This window comes from Carcharodon carcharias (genome assembly GCF_017639515.1).
Source record: "Carcharodon carcharias isolate sCarCar2 chromosome 27 unlocalized genomic scaffold, sCarCar2.pri SUPER_27_unloc_1, whole genome shotgun sequence".
Classification (NCBI taxonomy): domain Eukaryota; kingdom Metazoa; phylum Chordata; class Chondrichthyes; order Lamniformes; family Lamnidae; genus Carcharodon; species Carcharodon carcharias.
In genome coordinates, this window is record NW_024470624.1 from 3,347,106 (window position 1) to 3,353,643 (window position 6,538).

At 44.3% G+C, this 6,538-nt stretch overlaps 1 long non-coding RNA gene across 1 annotated transcript; it reads right to left on the reverse strand.

Moving 5' to 3' along the window:
• Nucleotides 1-1,331: 1,331 nt before the first annotated feature.
• Nucleotides 1,332-6,310, reverse strand: LOC121273674. The gene is made up of 3 exons (XR_005942058.1): nt 6,167-6,310; nt 5,698-5,818; nt 1,332-3,955 (listed from the first exon to the last, which is right to left on the reverse strand). It is a non-coding gene; the product is annotated as an uncharacterized LOC121273674 (long non-coding RNA).
• Between the last annotated feature and the right edge of the window lie 228 nt (nt 6,311-6,538).

Genomic DNA, 6,538 nt, shown 5'->3' on the forward strand with positions numbered 1-6,538 from the left:
TTATTAAAATGGAGAGAGATTGCAGAACTCTGAGGCACAGAGGGATCTGGGTGTCCTGGCACATGAACCACAAAAAGTTAGTCTGCAGGTACAACAAGTGATTTGGAAGGCAAATGGCATTTTCATGTTTATTGCAAGGGGAGTGGAAAATGAAAGTATGGATGTTTTCCTGCTGTTGTACAGGGCCTTGGTGAGACCACATTTTGAGTATTGTGCACAATTTTGGTCTCCTTATTTAAGAAATGACAGAATTGCAGTTCAGAGAAGGTTCACTCACCTGATTCCTGGAATGAGGGGGTTACCCTCTGAGGAAAGGTTGGACAGGTTAGGCCTGTCTTCGTAGAATATAGGAGCAGGAGAAGGGCATTCAGCCCTGCGAGCCTGCTCTGCCATTCAATATGGTCATGCCTGATCCTCGATCTCAATGCCGTACTCCCGTGCTTTCCCCATACCCCTTGACACCCTTAAAGTCCTGAAATCTATGTATTTCCTTCTTCAATATAGTCAGTGACTTGGCCTCCACAGCCTCTATGGGAGAGAATTCCAAAGGTTCACCACCTTCTGAGTGAAGAAGTTTCTCCTCATCTCAGTCCTTAATGGAGTTCAGAAGAATGAGAGGTGATCTCATTGCAACATATAAGATCCTGAGGGGACTTGACAGGGTGGATGCTGAAAGGATGTTTCCTCTTGTCAGAGAGAATACACATAGGGATACAGTTTAAAAATAAGGGGGTCTCCCGTTTAAGACAGAGGTGAGGAGAATTTTTTTTCCCTTTCAGTTTAGTTTTATAGAGGGGGAGATATAGAGGGGGAATGGGACGGACTGGATCGCTCTACAGAGAGTCAGCATGGACCCGAGGTACCAAATGGACCTTTTTGAAGGTAACTTTGTAACATTTAACCCATGTTGGTGCAGCTGTTCAACAAAACTAACAACTCCTTAAACAAATATTTGTGACTCTTGATCAATGGGAAAAGTGTTCCTCATTTCCCCACACTAAACTGAGCCAATCAGCTTGGAGTCCCTTCTAACTGTGAACTATAACTTGTATCTAAACAGGGTGTCCTGGACCACCTGGTGCTCTGACCCCTTCCTGACCTTAACACCAGTTTTTTTCCCCTTTAAAATTACATTACAGTATTTGGAACTTAAAAAGACAGACAATTGAAGTCTGTTCATCGTTAAGCTTACATACAGTACAATTTGGTAAGATAAGCGTTATTAATTACACAAATGTGTCATCGAGGTGAAGTCTAACAGTTAACACTGAGAAAGAGGCTGACTCCAGTTATTTTGCAGGGAATCCCCACTCTTTTTAGTGACTACAACGTACTGACATCACCAAACAAAGACAAGTATAAATTTCATACTCCTTAACCTTGTGTCGATCCTCAGTACGAGATGAATTTGGGTAACGTGTTCACCAATCTAATCCACATGCTGACAAGGTGCACAGCACAGTTGAATGAGTCTGTGACTAACATACTCATCACTGGACCAAAGCTCCTTGTGACTAGTACAATTCCTTCAGAGTGATCATCATCATCACCTTCAGCTTCAGAATTCTCTGTGTCGTGTGTCACTTCAAAGACCCTGATTTTCCATTTTGGGCTGTTCATCACATAATGATATTTTGAGTCTGACCTGAAACACCTGTTAATTGTGCCTTGGTCATTCCTGGGGTTCATTCACCTATTAATGCTGTTCCAATCCTGTCTTTTGTTGTGATATTCAGATCTACTAAAGATGCTTTCACCCTCATTTGAAACCTGTCAAAGTCCATCTATGCTTCATAGGCATCCAGTAGATCATCTTTCCTTCAAATCTCATCAATGAACCTGAATAGAAGATCCAAACCTTCATCGGTATCCAGCTGACAGGCGCTAGCTCACTAAATACTTTGCTTCTGATTTCAGTTTTGTTGGGAAGTGACAATGCCAAGACCAGACTTTGTTTCCTCCTTGGTAGGGACGTAACCCTTGTCCACATATCCACTTCATTCTTCCACTGGTCGTGTGGCTCAGACTCTTGAGAACATCAGCAGGTAATCAGACCCTGACAATTCTCACTTGCTTTCAGCCATTTCTCACAAAAGCTACTCAGCTTGTAAGTTTCTGTCTGAAGTTTAATTTTCCTTTAGTTTCCAGCCTTCACCATTAGACAAGCATTCTCTGTTCCCATGTTATAATCCTAACAGCCTGATGGTGAAGAAAGAAACTGGAGCCAATCTTTACTTGGTATAGATTTATTCACTGAATGAAACATTACAGGTATATACCTCCTGACTCGACTTCACTCTATGTCAGTAAGGGTCTCTTTATCTGTGCTCAAGTAACTATCCAATCCATGATGTCCACCTGTATGTACTTAACCTCAATTCACACAATCGAAAGCCACAGTCAGAGCATCTAAAAGGTCGCTAATCAGTGTGACTGTCACGGTGTGTCAGCAGCTCAGATGAACAAGTGAATCTCTTCCCACACTCAGAGTCTGTAAACGTCTTGTCCCTCGTGTGAACTCGCTGGTGTCTCAGCAGGGTGGATGTATCACTGAATCGCTTCCCACACTCGGAGCAGGTGAATGGCTTCTCCCTGGCGTGAACTCATTGGCGTTTCTGCAGGGTGGACGACCGAGTGAATCCCTTCCCACACTCGGAGCAGGTGAACGGCCTATCCCTGGTGTGAATTTGCTGTGTTTCAGCTGGTCGGATGACCGAGTGAATCCCTTCCCACACTCCGAAGAGGTGAATGGCCTCTCCCTGGTGTGAAGTCACTGGTGTGTCTGCAGGGTGGATGACCGAGGGAATCCCTTCCCACAAATGTAACAGGTGAACGGCCTCTCCCCATGTGAACTCACTGGTGTGTCTGCAGGTCGTAAGACCGAGTGAATCTCTTTCCACATTCAGAACAGAGGAGCCAGTCCCCGGTGTGAACTCGCTGGTGTGTCTGCAGGTAGAATGACTGAGTGAAAACCTTCCCAGACTTGGAGCAAGTGAATGGCCTCTCCCCAGTGTGAACTCGCTGGTGTGTCTGCAGGGTGGATGACCGAGTGAATCCCTTCCCACACACGTAACAGGTGAACGGCCTCTCCCCAGCGTGAGCCTGCTGGTGTGCCAGCAGCTCACAAGACCGAGTGAATCTCTTTCCACATTCAGAACAATGAGCCAGTCCCCAATGTGAAGTCGCTGGTGTGTCAGCAGGTCGAATGACCGAGCGAATCCCTTCCCACACTCAGAGCAGGTGAATGGCCACTCCCCGCTGTGAACTCGCTTGTGCATCAGCAGGGGGGATGATCCATAAAATCCCTTCCCACACTCAGAGCAGGTGAATGGCCTCTCCCCAGTGTGAACTCGCTGGTGTCTCCGCAGCTGGGATGTATTCCTGAAGTCCTTCCCACATTCAGAACATGTGAACGGACTCTTCCCAGTGTGAATTCACTGGTGTGACTGCAGATGAGGTGACTGGGTGAATCCCTTCCCACACTCAGGTGAATGGCCTCTCCCCGGTGTGACTGCACTGATGAGTTTCCAACACAGATGGGGTTTTGAATCCCTCCCTGCAGTCCACACATTTCCACAGTTTCTCCATGGTGTGCATGTCCTTGTGTCTCTCCAGGTTCTACGATTAGTTGAAGCCTCGTCCTCACACAGAACAGTGTACGCTCTCTCACCGCTGTGAATGGTGTGATGTTTTTCTCAAGCTGAGGAACTGGTTCAAGCTCTTTCCACAGTCAGTGCACTGGAACACTCTCACTCGGATATGTGTGTCTCGGTGCTTTTCCAGTCACTCTGATGCTTAAAACCATTTGAAGCAGACAAAACAGACAAACATTTCTCCTTCTAGATTCAAAGGTTGATCATATTCAGGTCCTGATGATTCGACTGAGTCTGTCAGATCGTGATGTGATGTTTAGTTTGAGATTTCTGTCTGCAAATACTCCCCTTCTAATATCCTGCTAAAGAAGTTTACAAAAGTCATTATTGTCAGTACAGGATAGAAATTCAGATCAGACAATTCTAATTTCTAACAAACATTCTTTCATTCCCCAAAAGCAGTAAATCTCCTTGCCACACACTCTCACTCCATTCTCACTCTGCTGTATCTAATATACTCCTAATAGTACTGCACTAAAAATGTGTATAATACACAGTTCTCTATTACATGATAAGAGATACATGGTGCAGTGGGGAAGAACTTTATTTCAACAGCCCGTGGTGATGACTTGGAACCCACTGCCGATGAGGGTGGTGGTTCCAGAGACAATCAACAATTTCAGAATGAAATTGAATTGACACTTGAAGGAAATGGGACTGGGACTGACTGGATCACTCTACAGAGGGTCAGTATGGACTTGAATTGTCAAATGGACTCCTTCTGTGTCATAATGACTCTATCACTGGAAATATATTGGGTAGCTACAGTACTGTCCTATAATACTAGAAGGATTACAAATGAACTTTAGTACAAAACTATAAATAATATATCTAAAGTGTCCCCCATTACAAAAGTATGATCATTTTCACACTATTATTCTGGTTTATTGTCAAGTAAGTTTATGGATGTGAGTGTGGATGGTTCTCTCTGTGTGATTTAATTACATTTGGAGTCAGGGAGACTACAAGATTGAAATTATCAAAAGAAGTTAGGTGTAGGAATGTACTTGAAATGCTAATTTATAAACATCGATGTGGTCTTAGCATGTCAGTTGTGAAGGGAATTTGCATTTTTAGATAATTGAAGGGTTGTTTGGATTTCAAAGGAACGTTAGGCTTTTCACAACGAGCCAGGTAAGCAAGGCTAACCAGTGTGTTTATTTTTCCCAAAGGTTACTGACAATATTGGCAACATGAAAAATGTTTGTAGTATCAGAAAGGTAAAGTTCCAAAGACCTATGGAACAATGGAATTTACATATTAAGGAGAGAGAAACATATATGAAGGAGAATGAAAATTATGTTGGGGGGGGCCATGTAAAATCTAGCAGGAGTGTGTGAAACAGCCTTCAGGAAGCCTCCACCCATTTGTGCATAAGTCTACTGTGTCCAATGACTAAAGTTGGAGACAAACTTTTGAAAGTCCACTGTCAAGTGTGTACTGTGGTAACTTGCTGACTTGTTTTTTAAATTTAAAATCTATTTTGGATTGTTGCCTTAAAGAGGGTGTGTAATTTAGAGTCAGGTTAATTAGGAATTTTAGGATTTGTTATAGTATTAAGTAATTGTATGTCTTACGTATGTGTTTGAAATCTTTTTATTCTGTTAATAAATATTTTAATTTCATTTTTAAAATCTCTAAAGATCTTAGTGGACTCCTTGTTTCTGAATTCAGTGCCCAGATCTTTTCGTAATAAATAGAAATTGCAAAACTGTTCTGACAGCATGGCCAGGTTTCTCTTGTGGATTTGGTCCACCTGGCACACATCATCTGCCACGTCTTAACACCCCTATCACAACATTAGACATATCTTTGCCCTCTAGCACTGTGTTCTCCAGGGGACAGAATTCTTATGAAATAAAATAAGGGACCCTTTAGATGTGGGGCTGGAGGCATGCATGGGGGTGGGATGCTTGTGACTGTGAGAGCAGGTTGGGGGGGGGGGTGGGGGGGCGCTGGGTTTCAATGTAAGATGGGGGTGGGTAGGAGGAGTCTTGAGACAATCATAGTGAGAGGGGTGATTTTAAAATCAACTTAAACTTACAGCTTATTTTGTTCAGTCATAGCATCATCATCCCTCTGCTGGCTGATCATTCACTCGCCGTCCCACTCGAATCACTCAAACTCACGCTGAAGACTCCCGGATCAGTTTCCCACAGGCTGTCCTGGAAATACAGGACAAAAGGTAAAATAAGGAGCAATCCCTTAAAATACAGGACAGTTAAACACCCTGATATTGTCCGCTTAAATGTCAGCCATCTCCTGGGTAAACAACCCCTTTAATTGTGAATATTAGGAAAGAGACCATCCTTTTAGCCAGATAAATAAATGTGTCAAGCTGAGGGAGCAAAGGATGCCAATGTCTTTAAGAGAGAGAGACCTGGACCAACCTTTTCAGAGTCTGCAACCTCCCTGGATTCACTTCCTTTCCCTTCAGTTCGTGCAAATCAACAATTTGCCCCCAGAATGAGAAAAGAAATGGAAAGGGGGAGAAAAGAAAGTGTTTTACTCACAGATGTTGGACACAGGAGTAAGTTTTCGTCTGAAGCTCACTGTCCAACTTCCGCATTGTGACGTCCACTGTGGAGCCCTCTCTGAATCAGCCAATAGGAATCACTCTGCTCCGAGGTGATGTCCTCGGGTTCCAGTCTGCTGGCCAGGCGCTCGGACACGGGAGCCCCGCCCCCACCCATTGTTTCCCCTCCACCTCAACCTCCTCGAACTAAGAATTCCAGGCAACCGGCTGACGGCTCCGGCCAGAGGGAAAAGCCGTTCGGAGAGCTCGCGAGAGGGGAAGCTGCGCATGTGCAGAGGAGAACCCGCCCCTTCTCTTCATGCTAAGGGTTTGACCAATGGGAAAAGTTGGAGGACCAGTAGGGCGCTGG